Source organism: Podarcis erhardii, assembly GCF_964252035.2.
Source record: "Podarcis erhardii genome assembly, chromosome: 9".
NCBI classification, from domain to species: Eukaryota; Metazoa; Chordata; class Lepidosauria; order Squamata; family Lacertidae; genus Podarcis; species Podarcis erhardii.
The window spans coordinates 73,792,466-73,808,736 of NC_138512.1; the positions used below are offsets into that span (position 1 = coordinate 73,792,466).

Below are 16,271 nucleotides of genomic sequence, written 5' to 3' on the forward strand. Positions count from 1 at the left end.
CACACTCCTTGGCAGCAAATTCCACTGTCAAACAGCTCTTACTGTCAGGAAGTTCTTCCTAATGTTTAGGTGGAATCTTCTTTCTTGTAGTTTGGAATTTGTAGTTTACTTAATTCATTCCAGAGGTCTGCACTTAACCTGAAGCACCACTTCAGCTAATGGGGCCTCCTGCTGCTGCCGCGCCGCCAGAGCACGATTTCTTTTCTCATCCTGAAGCAAAGTTCTTAACCTGAAGCACTATATCTTGGTTAGCGGAGTCTGTAACCTGAAGCATATGTAACCTGAAGCGTATGTAACCTGAGGTACCACTGTATGTTAAATATATTATAGGGAAGTTTATTTAATGTTTTTATTAAATCTACTACTTCCTTACATTTTAAAGCCCTCCACCGCCATGGGGAGGCATGGCAAGGCCATCCACCACTGCAGAAAGGTGCGACAGGGCCCTCCACCTCTGTGGGGATGCTTGGGGAGGCCCTCCACAGCTGCAGGGAGGCACTGTGAGGCCCTCAGCAGCTGTGGGGAGGCACAACAAGGCCTGCTGCCACTATGGATAGGTGTAGCGAGACCTCTGCCGCTGCAAGGATTCCCGGGAAGCCCTCTGCCACTGTGGATAGGTGTGGTGAGGCCCTCCTCTGCTGCAGGGATACCCAGCAAAACCCTCTGTTTCCATGGCAAGGCCCTAGCAAGGCCCTCGGCCGCCACAGATACATATCATGATATATCAAGATATTGTGGTGTTTAGTTGGTGATATATCGTGATATTGAAAACCAGGTATTGCTCAGTCCTATAGACATCCACAATCTGGGGTGAGGAATTCTTCTCCAGCAACAACATTACTTCTATGACCATATAACACCGGTCCTGAAAGACCTACATTGGCTCCCAATACGTTTCTAAGCGTAATTCAGAGTGTTGGTGCTGACCTTTAAAGCCCTAAACAGCCTCGGCTCAGTGTACCTGAAGGAGCATCGCCACCCCCGTCGTTCAGCCCAGACACTGAGCCTTCTAGCAGTTCCTTCCCTGCGAGAAGTGAGGTTACAGGGAACAAGACAGAGGACCTTCTCGGTAGTGGCGCCCACCCTGTGGAACACCTTCCCATCAGATGTCAAAGAAATAAACAACTATCTGACTTTTAGAAGACATCTGAAGGCAGCCCTGTTTAGGGAAGTTTTTAATGTTTGATCTTTTATTGTGCTTTTAATTCTGTTGGGAGCCAGCCAGAATAGCTGGGGAAACCTAGCCAGATGGGTGGGTTATAAATAAACTATTATTATTATTATTATTATTATTATTATTATTATTATTATTCTGGCACAGATGTGTCAAACCTACACACAAACACAGGCATGCGCACACACTCACACATGCCTTCTGCTGCATATGCACTTTACAATATTAGCTTCTATGTTGAATGCCTGGTCATGCCATTTGAATCTGACCTTTTAAAGAAAACAGTTATTTTAATTACATTTTCTTCAACAATGTGCTACAATGTTCTGCTGTTGGAAAATTATAGAATTCAATATGTCATATATGAAATCATTGACCTACAGGCATTAGCCTTGACTAAATTTAAAAAAAGACAAAAAATGGGACTATGTCCCAGAGAGTTTTAAAATTGGTACTTCTGGGATAGCAACACATAAAGCCACATGTCAAACTTTTTCTGAACTTAATAGGATTTTCTGAAACAAGATGTAATATGCATAGATGGCACGCATTTGTTTTTCAAAAGAAAAAAGTCATAACCTGATGGCTTGGGCTGGCTTCAAGTATCTCTTTGGGATTCTGGGCACTGAAATATGCATGTGTGCAATTGGGTTTACTTCCTGCTATGTATGACAAGTATGTACAGGATCGCAGCCATATTATTGTATATACTTGATAACAATGTATGGCTGTCACCACACATACATGGGAGCATAGTTCAATGGAGAAATCCAGAAATTACCATGACTTTTGTAGTAAATGGTGAAATAGTTTTGTAGTAAATATATTCATTAATAGGAATTTCCAAAAAGGTCACACTGAACATGTACAAGATGGTACATATTATATTATAAATTATTATAAATACAAGTTAAAACACAGAGATGGTTTGCAAAGGTTATAATTCACATTATAAAATGCAATAATAAACCGACATTCAGCAACTTGCTCTTTCATGGCATGATCCCTCTTCTTTCAAAAGGCCAAGCCTGAAAAGCCTACACAGTGCAGGCACCCAGGGTTTTCCATATTCATTCCCTAATGCAACCTGAAAAGCTACCCCTGACCTTCAGGGAACCTCTGTAGGAAATTCAGTTGGGTGGGGAAGATGCATCCAGAAGGGAAAATTGTCCTTCTCATTCTACCCTGTACATAAGAGGATTGTATCCTGACCAAAATCAATAGCAAATAATATCATATCAAAAATAACTGAGATAAGCCAAGGCATTTTCTAAGCAGTGACCACACTATCCCACAGAAGCCAATTCAGAAAGTCAGTTTTATCAGACCTCTCTTCAAACTGTTTTCAAAAACCCTGAAAGATAACTTACCGTATATTGGGCTTCCATTGGTATGGGGCGGGGGGGGGGGTGTTTTGAAACAGTTTTAAGCAACAAAAACAGATATCCTGGTTTTTGTTAAAAATAACAAGTGGAAGCAAAGCAGAACTGTATAACAAAATAGCAAGTGGAACAAAATTGTTACCCTTTAGTACATCAAATGTTATTATTTCATGACACATTGAAGAATCACAGGATTCAGTCAACTGACTAAAATATTTTTGAAAAGAGCACTGAAGCAAAACAAAAAACAAAATGAAAGAACACTCAACATTGAAAAATGAAAGAAACTGTTTTATAGTTTGCTTCTAATTTAACATAAAACTGGAACTTCCATACTCATTTCTGAATCTCCGGTGCAGTTATGCAAATGCTTCCTCCCACACAGAGACACAATGCACATTACGTTGCCATAAGTTGCAGGAATGGAAAGGGAGCTTATAACTAGTACACCTGGTTGTATGAATCAGCCCACAGTTATAAGTAAGAGAGAGAGAGAGATAACTAAAAGGAAATCAGCTATTACATAAAAATACAATTTCTGCAATAGTTTTAGTATGCAGCAATACTACTCAGCATTGATACAAATATCCCCACCACCACACAGAGACATAGTGCCATTTACAACAAACCATAAATGACTGTGTATTCTTCTCACTCTTCTTAAAATTCTTATATATCATTGAGCTGCTGGAAACAGTCAATGACCTGAATAAAAGGCAGCCTTGACATTTTAGTACAAAGACTTTATCCCTTTTAGATGTAATGCTAGCATTCCACTTGAATGCACTATCTTGTTGCCTGACTGATTTTACTAGTAGCATCCCTCAAAGCACAGCTTTTCAGAACCCTCATATTTTGGTGAGGGGCAGGGATAAAATATGGAAAAGCATGCAAGTTGTATTTAGGACTTCTGAGTCCATTCTTCAAATGGTTTATTTTCCAAGTACTGGATTTTTCATTGATTCCGTCTGGTAGCTGTCAGGAGGATAGACAGGCAACTCCATTGGCCTGGGATGATATTTCATCCCAGACAGCATCAGTGGCCAATTGCACCTGGTCACTGAAAAGCACCTGGTCACCTTCAAAGCAAACAAACCAGAACTCTGAATTAGCTTCTTTGCCTCATTTTTCTAGCACCCTTCTTTATCTCATGCTCCCTATAGGAAACTGTGTGAGCTGTTCTGGCTGAATCCATTTTTTTGTCACTACTATACTGAGTAGTATTTTAGCTATAAACATTACCCATATCCATACAGTGGTACCTCGGGTTAAGAACTTAATTCATTTTGGAGGTCTGTTCTTAACCTGAAACTATTCTTAACCTGAGGTACCACTTTAGCTAATGGGGCCTCCTGCTGCCGCCGCACCGCCAGAACACGATTTCTGTTCTCATCCTGAAGCAAAGTTCTTAACCCGAGGTACTATTTCTGGGTTAGCGGAGTCTGTAACCTGAAGTGTCTGTAACCTGAAGCGTCTGTAACCCGAGGTACCACTGTACTTTCATAAATCAACAAATACTACTAACATTTCAATGACATTTCAATTACACTATCTCAAAAGATATATTTCAAAGTAAATGCCAGGGACTAGCAGGGTGATGAAGGTGCCCTGGAGAGAGATGGGATAGAGAGTGAAACTAAGGCTCTGCCAGTGGTGAGATGGGATAAGGAGGAGGATAACCACAGGGAAGAGACCAGTGAGTTGTGGAGTTCTATGCCACGGGGGGACGGGGGATGGGACACCTTCCCTGTCAGAGTAAATATTGCTTATTCCATGGTGGAAGGAAGTTGGAAGAAGCTCTTCTTCAGTGGGTTGCAATAAATCAGGAGGCTGTCCTAAGGATCAGGACATGGGAGCTCACTCAAGTGGCTCCTTAAAAATTATTGAGGATCAGACACCCTGGCCCTTGGATAACAATCAAATATGTGAGCTTTGCACTTCTTCTCAACTCAAGTATAAAACTAAAATTAAAGGAAGCACTGGGGAAGAAGTTGATAGGAAAGGAAGCAAAGTTGTCTTGGCCAAGTGATGGATTCTATACAATGTTATGAAATTTATGTGCACTTTTACATGCAATTAAATGTCATAACCCACAAAAGTGCATGCAAAAGGCACAAATGCTTTTGCTTACAAAAATCTGCCTGATAACAATGCTGTAACTATGAGGTATTACAGAAAAGGATCAAATCCTCTTCAAATGCATTCATTAAAAAATAATAAAATAATAAGGAATGCGGGTGGCGCTGTGGTCTAACCACTGAGCCTTGGGCTTGCTGATCAGTAGGCTGGCGGTTCAAATTCCCACTACGGGGTGAGCTCCCATTGCTCAGTCACAGCTCCTGCCAACCTAGCAGTTCAAAAGCACGTCAAAGTGCAAGTAGATAAATAGGTACCGCTCCGGTGAAAAGGTAAACGGTGTTTCCGTGTGCTACTCTGGTTTGCCAGAAGTGGCTTAGTCATGCTGGCCACATGACCCAGAAGCTGTCTGCGGATAAACACCGGCTCCCTCGTCCAGTAAAGCGAGATGAGCGCAGCAACCCCAGAGTCGTCCGCGACTGGACTTAACTGTCAGGGGTCCCTTTACCTTTACTTTATCTATAACAATATGCTTTTAAAACAGGAGTGTCAAATCCAGATGAGTTGCAGGGAGGAACTGCATGCCCATAGATACATGCACAATGTTCTCATACACACAAATGCACAGACAAGTTTGGATGGGGCAAGAATCCTTCAGTAGGCCCAGCATGAAGCTTCTACAGAAGCTTCTCATAATCAGAATGCCACCACTACAATCCATACAGTTCATGCTACAGTTTTTCCAAATGATACTTCATTTTTAATTAATGTGAGTACAGGATACTGGCTATGAAATTAATGAAGTCTATCTATTACCCAGTACAAATGCTCACATGCAAAACATTCTCAACATTTTCCAGAGCTGAAAGCAGCACACTCATTTTCTATCACTTGGCCCCAAAGGGCCTCTTTGTTTCCAACATCAGCCTATTAGACAGTAAAGCTGTCAACTTGGGGCCTTGTTGCTGTGTCTTTACTTCATTGTACTCCAATTAGATAGCATAGTGTTATTTAACTACATATGCAATGGCCTAATATTTTAAAGCAACACTTTAAATATTAAAGTGACCCTAACCACCCTGTTTAATAATACTGCATTATCTCCATAGGACAAAGGAACTGAACACCAATAATGAAGCTGATAAAGTTTCTGACCTTCAATCTAGGACAGGAAATCATCTGTTGTTCATTGGTTCTTTTTCCCTGCCTCCTCTTCTGTCTTTCCACATCTCTAATTCCTCAAGGAAGTTAACTACACTGCTCCTGGCCAGAGCAATGTATAGTCTACTTTCTCTTCTGAAACCAGTTTATCCACATGGATGTCTATCTGTAGCCTTTCCCTCTCCTTACTTGTCATTAAGTGTCCTCTTAACTCCCTCAGACTTTACCCACAGAGTTCAATCCTACCTGGTTCGGGCACACCAGTGTGTTTTCCATGGAAACTGGGTTGCAGTATAGTGGAACCTCAGGTTATGTACCGTCCTCCTTACGAACAATTCGGGTAACAAGCACTGCTAACCTGGAAGAAGATGCTCCTAGTAGCGAACTTTGCCCTGGGATGCGAGTGGAAGTCGTGCGCCAGCGGTGTGGCAGCAGCAGGAGGCCCCATTAGCAAAAGCGTGCCTCATGTTAAAAACGGTTTCGGGTTAAAAACGGACCTCCGGAATGCATTGAGTTCGTAACCAGAGGTACCACTGTATTGAATTTCCCCATGTAGCAGCTGATGGTCACAGAGTTCCATCCCGCTTGGGTAGAATCTCCTCCCCACCCACTAAGTTCACCCATTGCCTCTGCAGTTGGATCTCCATCTCCTCTGTTGCTTTCTCAGAGGAGGGCACGCCAGGTGGGATGGCTGTGACAGCACCTGTGCATCTTCTTACTCTGGTGGCTAAAAACCCATCCTTTGGAAACAGACTACTGTTCCATACTGATTCAGATTTCCTATGATGCTTGATAGCAATAGTGTAAATTAGCTGAATCATTTTGCATCTGAAGTTCACATTCTTAGCTGATAAAGTGTGCAAAGTCTAACAGCAATGCTAAACTAACCCTTAAGTTTAGTTTCAAATATCTTTAAAAAGATAAAATTATGATACCCTTTTACGTCAGATCATTACAGTTCTTTTTAAAGTGTCTTATTTTAGTGTCTTGTGTATCATATTACAATATGTTTTCTGCCAAACGAGAAATAATTGGACAGGTATTTAATTTAGCTAATTAAACATAATGTCTCTTTTTTCCTGTTTGCCATTTGCTCTCTGTGAAGACAGATTATCAATAAAGCCGAATACTTAACTGTCCTTTTTAAGTTATCTGTTCAACATTTCATTGTAAGTAATTATAGCTGAGAAGAAATGCAGTTTATTTTTTCACATTTGGTCAACTTTCTCAAATTAATCACCTTTATAAAACCTACTTCATTTTTGTAAAGTACGATTTCAGAAGGGGGAAATGAAACACGTGTAACCTTTTCATCCCTGTCCTGTTACATTTTCACCAATCAAATTCACAGGGAGAAGCGGGGGGGGGGGAGCATTAGACTTCTGCAGGAGTTTAGAATGCTGCACTATTTTCACAAATGTTTGGATGCGACCTAAAAATGGCTGCCAACAGTTGGTAGAGCTATTATTTATTTATTGTTTTATACGAACAATTAATATACTGCCTTCTATTTCAAACACCAAGACAGTTCACAAACAAATAAAACCACAGCAAAATATCACAATAAAATAAAATTAAAATATAAATCACAGTAACCAGGAAGTCCAGGAACTGGTATTAATGGCCAGGCAAAAGCCAAGATAAAACAGGTACATTTACCTGATGAAAGAGTTCCTGGCTCAAATTTGTCCTCTGCTAGGTTACTATAGAAAAACCACTATTTCCTATGCCCCAGCTGCCATATGGGGATTGTAATACTGAACTCACAATGCTTCAGCTTCTGCATAGCAATTTTTGATTAAATGTAATCTGATCTCTAATTGGTTACTCTCTTTCCTTCCAGGATAGGGCAGCACTGTTGCTCCCGAGGGCATTTGCTTGCAGATTTTGAGCATGCATGGTGACAGCAAGGCTTTCTAGCCACACAGAGTGGCTCTTACCATCAAAAGAAAAAAAGACATTTTTTAAAAGGCAGCCCTCAGATTAGCACATAACTTTAGATTCTCAAAAGAAGCTTCCCTCCCTCACACTAACATCTCTAAAGTTATTTCTTCTACCTTCATCGGAAAGAAAGGTCCATTTTTTTTTTGGGGGGGGGGTGCTAATTCAGGAGACCCTGCTCTGCTTCTGGATTCTGTTGCCAGCTCTGACCTACTTATAGAATAATTCCTATTCTCAGTTCACCACATACTTAAGCCTTCTCAAATTTGCCATTTAAATTTAAATCTTGGCTGTGAGTTCTTGGAGACCTGCCTAGCATGCCTTTTCCACCTGGCTTGAGAGGGCAGGTCCCTAACTGACTCCAGCTACAAAAGATGAAGCTGCGGAACAGAAAGCAATAGCAGATTGACAAAAGCAGAAACTGCAGGCGGCACAGGAAGAAACAGGCACAACATTAGCAACTGCTATATCCCAGGGCTCCCGCCAGTCAGTGCATGTTTTTCTGCACCTTCTTCCCCCCCTTTAACCTTTAGTTAGGCAGGCAGACTGCACAGCAAAGTGCCTGATGAAGCCCTGGCCATGAACACCACCTTTCCAAGATGCATTTGGAAGACTAAGGTAAAGGTAAAGGTAAAGGTAAAGGTACCCCTGCCCATACGGGTCAGTCGTGTCCGACTCTAGGGTTGTGCGCCCATCTCACTTAAGAGGCCGAGGGCCAGCGCTGTCCGGAGACACTTCCGGGTCACGTGGCCAGCGTGACGAAGCTGCTCTGGCAAGCTGGCACCAGCGCAGCTTCCCGCTATAAAGCAATACCTATCTATCTACTTGCACTTAGAGGTGCTTTCGAACTGCTAGGTGGGCAGGAGCTGGGACCGAAAGACGGGAGCTCACCCCGCCGCGGGGATTCGAAACGCCAACCACACGTTCGGCAAGCCCTAGGCACTGAGGTTTTACCCACAGCGCCACCCGCGTCCCATTTGGAAGACTAAATGGTGCTAAAGGACCCCCTCCTTCTATTTCCACCACTTGATGTTGACTAGGAGAGTGACTAGGGTTGATGGGGTCCCATTCTTTCTTTCCCTTTCAGATTTATTTAAGTAGGAGCACTGCATAGCAAAGAACCCAGTGTTGAGATTCTATCTGGGCCTGCCATCCTCATCTTCCAAGAGTGCTGAGAATCAGATAGTGATGGCACCACACAACACATACACCCAACTAAAGGTGAATAAAAGGGGAAAACAGCCCCTTCCTGCTGCTGGACACTAAGCTAAGGGAGGAGAGCAGAGGGATTAGGGTGGCAGGGGAGAGGGTGGTGGAGCACCCAGTGGGAAAGGAGTAGGGCCAAATTCTAGAGAGGCTGGGGAAACCCAGCCAGATGGGTGCGATACGATATGATAATCTTTATTGTCATTGTCCCATACAGAACAACGAAATTGAAAAAATCTACACCAGACATTCAAAAACCAACAAGCCTGCTATCCCAGCTATCCCAGACTGGTTAACCTCCTAAAAACGCTGATACTCCATAATTAAATACAATATACTCCCATAGAGACTACCTTACACTGTGTTTAAAACCAAAATCGCATTTGGATAGAAACTGTTTCTCAGGCGGCTAGTCCCAGTCTTTATAACCCTGTACCTTCTTCCAGAAGGCAGAAGCTGAAAGAGATCATTTCTGGGGTGCACACTATCCTGCAGCTTTCTTATGACACCTGGAAACATAGATTTGATCCAAGGTGGGAAGAGTGCACCCAATTATTCTCTCCGCAGTCTTTACAACCCTGGACAACATCAGTTTTTTCCCTGACCCTGCAGCTCCCAAACCACACACACAGACCATAAGTTAATACACTCTCAACAGTACAATGGTAAAATGCCATCAACAGGTCCTTTGAGAGATTATTTTTCCAGAGGATTCTCAGAAAATATAACCTCTGCTGTGCTCTCCTCATCAGGTCTTTACTGTTTTCTCCCCAGGTTAGGGTGGGGCATAAATAACATTGTTGTTCTTGTTGTTGTTGTTGTTGTCTCTAACCAACAATTCTGAATAAGGGAAATGGTTTGTACTCAATGGATAACAATGCAAGATTGACTTTCCAACTCAGTTTGAGCCATTGCTATGTGAAACTTTCTGATACAGTGTTTAGAGACTCTCTTTTTTCAATAAGCAAGAACAGCAAAAGGTCAACATAGCTCAGTAAAACAGCAAAAGTAAAATTTACATTTACTGGGCACTTGGGTATTGCACCTAAAATATAAGCTTAAATATTATTAACTGTGAGATTTGTTCCAATAATGAAGACTTATTTTCACAGTTAAAACAATAAGGAGATTTAATTAATTCTCAAGTGGAAAGGCAGAACTAAAATTCAAGGCAGCATTCAGATCAGCCTAAAAAGTCAATTCACAAAATCCTCTTGTGCATCATTCTAAATTGGTAAAGAGCCATTCAGACTTTAAATCAACATCAGGTGAGGAAAACAAGGCTCTCTACACATAGGGATTTAATATGCTAACTTTCCTAAAACCAGAAGTAACATTTGCACTGCATCAACAAATCTTCACTGGTTGCTTCTTTCAATCAAAAAGGTTTATCACATGTAATTATTTCCGCAGCCCTTCAAGTAAACAAAATGATAATATTTCATTCTAGAAGCATAGTTATGCAAGCTTTTGCAAATCAAATTTAGAAGATGTGGATGTATCGTGAAGGCAGAATATATAAGATAGGTCCATATTGTCTATGCTGATTAATATGTCAGTTTGGGGTTGAATATGGAGTGGGAAGAGGCACACACAAAATGTTTCATTAAAAAACAGCTGCTTATTATTATAGAAGACAATGTCCACCAGTTGATATTTCAGAAAATGAATTATCCATAGCTTTCAAAAAGTTGTTCTGAATTGGCACATGAAAAACACAACCATCCCATATGTAACATACAATACAAACATGTTACAACATCCCTCCTTTTTAATTAATGTCCTTTCCCACTATTTAATATTCTCTTCCTTCATTCCACAATGAATGTACTCCAAAAGCCAATTATTTTTGTTTAATTTGTTCTGTTTTATTACTGTAAATCACTTTGGCATTTCTTTCTGTAAATGGAAAGTGGTGTTGAAATCTTTTAATTAATAAATATATAAAACCCAAGACTTTTAAAAAAGTATTTTTATTGAATTTTTTCCATGTAAAACAAACAATGAAACAGAACTTCATGAGACAAACACCGAAAAACCAAACCAAACCAAGGTTGGCATGGGATGTTACATTCACAAGGAGAAATGATAAAGCTGGTTATCTGAATATTTGCGATAAGACGCAGACAGGTAAGTGCAGAGTACCATTGTAAGAAAAGAGAGTAGAGAGCTGGGATCTTTGGATAAAGGCTGATATATAAATCAATCAAATAAGAATAATAAGAAACAGATGCAGAAACAAAAAACCTATAGCTGAAATAAACAAGAGACACAAGGAGTCCCAAGAATAAAAGGTTCCGTATTGCATCAAGAAAAATGTTCAATTTATGTTATTTGATTTGATTACTAGGAGCATTTCTATACTACAGGTTATAGGAATAGCAAAATAGATATGGAGGTGATATTATACAGGTCAGTCTCCACCAACCTGGTACCTTCCAAATGTTTTGAACCACCACCCCCTACAGCCCCAGCCAATACATCCCTAGGGAACTGAAACATGCAAATAAAAGTATAATATATTGATCAGTCAATTTCATTACATAATCAAGGAACTAGCAGAATATATTTAGTACTATGTTAATTGAGCTGAGAAAATCTATCACTGAAAATCTATTAGTGAACAGATGGTAAGAATAATTGGCAAGGGTTTTGAATAACAGAAATGGAACAATACAGAGTCAGTATCTGCATGACAAGATATTTAGCAGAGATACTACAAGTTACAAGGCAAAAACACTGCACGGGACATAGGGTCAATTATAAAAGTGTGCAAGTTGCGCATTCTGAAATATCTAGTCACTGTTGTCAGAAGCAGTAGAACTCTATTGAGATGGGGAAAGGCTATATTGAGTTACTTGTCATAACAGTATAAATTCATTTTATTTATCATCCTTTATTCTAATTAAGCCCCAGGAAAAAAGTTTTCTTATCACTTTCCTTTTAACCTATTACAATATTCAGAAGACCAGAAATGTTGAAGAAATTAGCAGCACATAGCAATTCCTGTGTCTTATTAAAAAGTATAAGATGTGGATATGCTACCATTTATTTGTTTTAAAAATGGGCCTTGTTTTAAGCTGGACTATACAAGGAAAATGCCTAATCAAAAGCAGCCTCGCCATTCCAAATAACGACTGGCCCATTTGGATAGGGTAGCAAGATGTTAAAAGTAATCATCATATGCTATTTATTTTGTCAGTTAAATGCTCTGGTATATGTTGAGATTGACTCAATGCACACTGAGAAAGTTAATCAACTACAGCTCCTTATTTTCAGTATTTGCAGGCTGGCAAAGTAATTGACAGGTGGTAGTTGACAGGCTCACTATCTCACCTAAAGTTGCTACCCAAATCTCCACTAAAGCAAAATTTGAAGTGAATTTCAGGGTTCTGCCTTTAAGGAAATGTGATAAATACTATGAGTTACTAGAGAAATGTCCATATGTAGCCAGATTATGTGAAGATAATTGAAGTCATGCATTACTATAACATTTCCTCTTCTGGATGGTTCCTTGATTTCATTCTTAATCCGGTATCACCACTGACAACAATTTCATGGAGGAGTCTGCCCCTTGGGGTATTTCTGGCTTGCTAGACTCAGTGCCCTCTCTGACTCATGGCAGAACTAGCTTTCATAGATCTGGAGAAAGGCTCGTGAAGCACTGCACTCTTGCTGCACACATACTGTATAAGAATCCCAAGATCAAAGGTTCCTTCACAATGTAGCAGCAGCTAAAATGTGGCCCAATGCATTTTATAACACATTTGCATGACTAACAGTATGTTGCAGGTGTGGGTGTCTGTTTTGTAACACACACACCTGATTCTGACTAAATATGTCTCTTGTACATGTGTGCCTAATTATGATATGTATTTTTTTATTTTTTTATTGTAAAAATTGATCTTAGTATGAAGGGCAGTATAGAAATTTAATAAAAAACAACAACAACAACTATATCTGAGACCCTTTCAAAAAATCTGTATTGTAGGATGCAAACCAGCTGGGTTGTTCAGATCCACTGAGATGTTGTCAAACTGCCAAAGCCTCGCTACATGTATTGGTCTGCATTATTGAGGCTGCCCAAGATTCATTGAGGTAACTGAATGAATAATGTAAGGCATTTAGCTTGAATGTTTTAGTGTTAAGAGTGCATCAGCAAAAACAAAAAATAAATCTGGCAACAGATTTAAATAAAACTTTTGGGTAATCTCGGCTTTACATTTACTCATACAGTGAGAGCATTTTTCTTTTACCCACCAAATAAGCTCGTTTTTAAAAATATATATAAAAAAGACAGCATCTGTTCAAATGAACACATATCCTAATTTAAAAGGCATTTCAATGCATTCTTTAAGCAATAAAACTTCCTTAAAATGAGTTGGCACTTAAATGTATTTCCTTTTTGTAATGCTTCTTTTCTTTTCCTTTTTTCACATCTACCATCCACAGAACAGTTCGTTTACTTCATTTCAAAGAGTCCTTAGAGATACCAGAGGAAATCATAAAATAAAAAACCTCGAGTCTTTGGCTTTATTCCTTCTTGCCTCACTGTTATTTCATTTTCATTTCAGACAGAATTTTCAGACCTATCTATGATTGTACAGCTGCAGAAGAGGAAAAAGATGTAATATACAATTTACTTAATCATTTACTATTGTTAATCATTGTTAATTAATAAAACTACTACACATTCTCATATAGAATCCTTAATTCATTCATCTCCCAAATAAGGCACAGCCTCTCCCTAAGCTCACCCCACATGGCAATATTGGGGTAATAACATTCGGCTACCTACTGTTACTGAGATAATGCTTTGAGTAAAGGTAAAGGGATCCCTGACCATTAGGTCCAGTCGCGGACGACTCTGGGGTTGCTTTACAGGCTGAGGGAGCCGGTGTACAGCTTCTGGGTCATGTGGCCAGCATGACTAAGCCGCTTCTGACAAAACCAGAGCAGCGCACAGAAACGCCGTTTACCTTCCCACCGGAGCGGTACCTATTTATCTACTTGCACTTTGACGTGCTTTCGAACTGCTAGGTTGGCAGGAGCAGGGACCGAGCAACGGGAGCTCACCCGGTCGCGGGGATTTGAACCGCCGACCTTCTGATCGGCAAGCCCTAGGCTCTGTAGTTTAACCCACAGCACCATCCGCGTCCCTAATGCTTTAAGTAGTGTTATATAAATGATGAACACTGCTTTCCACATGATTCAACATGCTTAAAGAGAAGAAAATGAAGCAGAGAGGCAATGACTAACCCCAAAATACTCATTAAGGACCTCTTAATACATTACAGAGGGACATGGGTGGCGCTGTGGTGTAAACCACTGAGCCTTGAGCTTGCCGATCAGAAGGTTGGCAGTTCAAATCCTCGCGATGGAGTGAACTCCCGTTGTTCAGTACCAGCTCCTGCCAACCTAGCAGTTCGAAAGCACGCCAAAAACCACAAGTAGATAAATAGGTACCACTCCAGTGGGAAGGTAAACGGTGTTTCTGTGCACTGCTCTGGTTTCGTCAGAAGCGGCTTAGTCACGCTGGCCACATGACCCGGAAAAACTGTCTGCGGACAAACGTCGGCTCCCTCAGCCAGTAAAGTGAGATGAGCACCGCAACCCCAGAGTCGTCTGTGACTGGACTTAACTATCAGGGGTCCTTTACCTTTATTTAAATACATTACAGATTCCCACATAGGAACGCCACAGAACAGACATTGCTTATGTAGCCCTTTCCATGTACAAGGCAGCACTTTGTTGACAGTAAGGCAACAAAGCTTTTTCTCTTCCCATATTCCAGCTATTCAAGGGCAGGGGGAGGAAAAGAGTGGGAGAACAAAACTTTTGCTTCTCTATATGGAAGGAAATGGCACGCAATAAGCAAAAAAGATTCCTAGTAGCAACAATGGGTCTTCTGGGCACAAAACATGATGGCACTGGTTGGTGGGCATAGTAATACTATAGTAATAACCCTGTCAGGAAAAGGGTTTATTGAGACAGATGAAAATAAGCTGGTAAGCTGGACAGTCCAGCAGGCTGTTGCTATCTCTCTAAGTGTGTTAAGCCAAGCCTGGCAATGGTCTAGGAACTCTAGGCCAAAAAAAGAGAATTGTTTTAAGATTTCTGCATAGAATAGGAAATGACTGATGAGATACAGTAACACCCAGAAACCCAAAATGCACAGTCCTATTCCTAATAGCAGCCTCAGCAATGCTAACAGATTCATTTTATTGCCAGTATTTGTGACTAATGTAGCCAAAATTTATTTTTAAAAGACAATATTACAGGCTAAAAACAAAATCAATTTGGAGTGCCAACTTAATATGCTTACTTGTTGATGTCTGCCCACTTACAAACCTGGCCTTGAACTTGAGTTCCCTGAGGTAAAAATATGGAAACTTGCTCAAGTACTACTCCATTGCAGCAATGAGGGACCCTCATAAGCTCTATTATCCTCTAACACAGAGTTTCTCAAACTTAGGTGTCCAGCTGTTTTTGAATTACAATTCCCATTATCCCTAGCTAGCAAGACCAGTGTTCAGGGATGTGTAGTCCATTGTGTATGGAGTTGCGGCATGCCCTAGCTCCCAGTAGCTGAAGCCCAAGGGACTCAAATTATTTTAGGCTGAATCAACAGAAGTATAGTGTCCAGATCAAGAGAAGTAATAGTACCACTCTATTCTGCCTTGGTCAGACCCAACCTGGAATAATGTCCACTGCACACCACAATTTAAGAAGGATACTGACAAGCTGGAAAGTGTGTAGAGGGGAGTGACCAAGATGATGCAGGGCCTGGAAACCAAGCCTTATGAGGAATGGTTGAGGCAGTTAGCACAAACAAGAGGAGACTAAGAGGAGATATGACAGCCATCTTCCGATATATAAAGGGCTGTCCCATGGAAGATGGAGTAAGCTTGTTTTCTCCTGCTCCGGAGGGTAGGACCCAAACCAACGGCTTCAAGCTACAACAAAGGCCATTCCAACTAAACATCAGAAAGAACTTTCTGATGGTAAGAACTGTTTGTCAGTGGAACAGATTCCCTCAGAAGGTGGCTGACTGTCCTTCATTTAAGGACTTTAGGCAGAGATTGGATGGCCATGTGACATGGATGTTTTGGTTGAGATTTCTGCATTGCAGTGGTTTGGACTTGATGATCCTTGGAGTCCCTTCCAATTCTATAATTCTATGACTCAGCCAGCCGATGATACCAAAATATCTTACCTTATAATAATAACATTTTTTATTATTTATATGCTGCCCATTTTCTCATATATATTATGTTTGACAACAGATCAACAATGGTCCCAACCTGGTCTCAACTATGATTTCTGATTTG

At 40.6% G+C, this 16,271-nt stretch overlaps 1 protein-coding gene and 1 long non-coding RNA gene across 5 annotated transcripts in view; one reads left to right on the forward strand and one right to left on the reverse strand.

Moving 5' to 3' along the window:
• LOC309350438 overlaps positions 1-13,636 on the forward strand; it is a 48,891-nt gene extending 35,255 nt beyond the window's left edge. For both annotated transcript variants that reach the window (XR_014160371.1, XR_014160372.1), the window contains exons 2-3: positions 12,932-13,055; positions 13,515-13,636. This is a non-coding gene — a long non-coding RNA (uncharacterized lncRNA). The remainder of the gene's footprint in view (positions 1-12,931; positions 13,056-13,514) is intronic.
• Positions 1-16,271, reverse strand: part of CTNNA2 (catenin alpha 2) — a 536,832-nt gene that overhangs the window by 446,089 nt on the left and 74,472 nt on the right. The gene's annotated exons all lie outside the window — the stretch shown is intronic.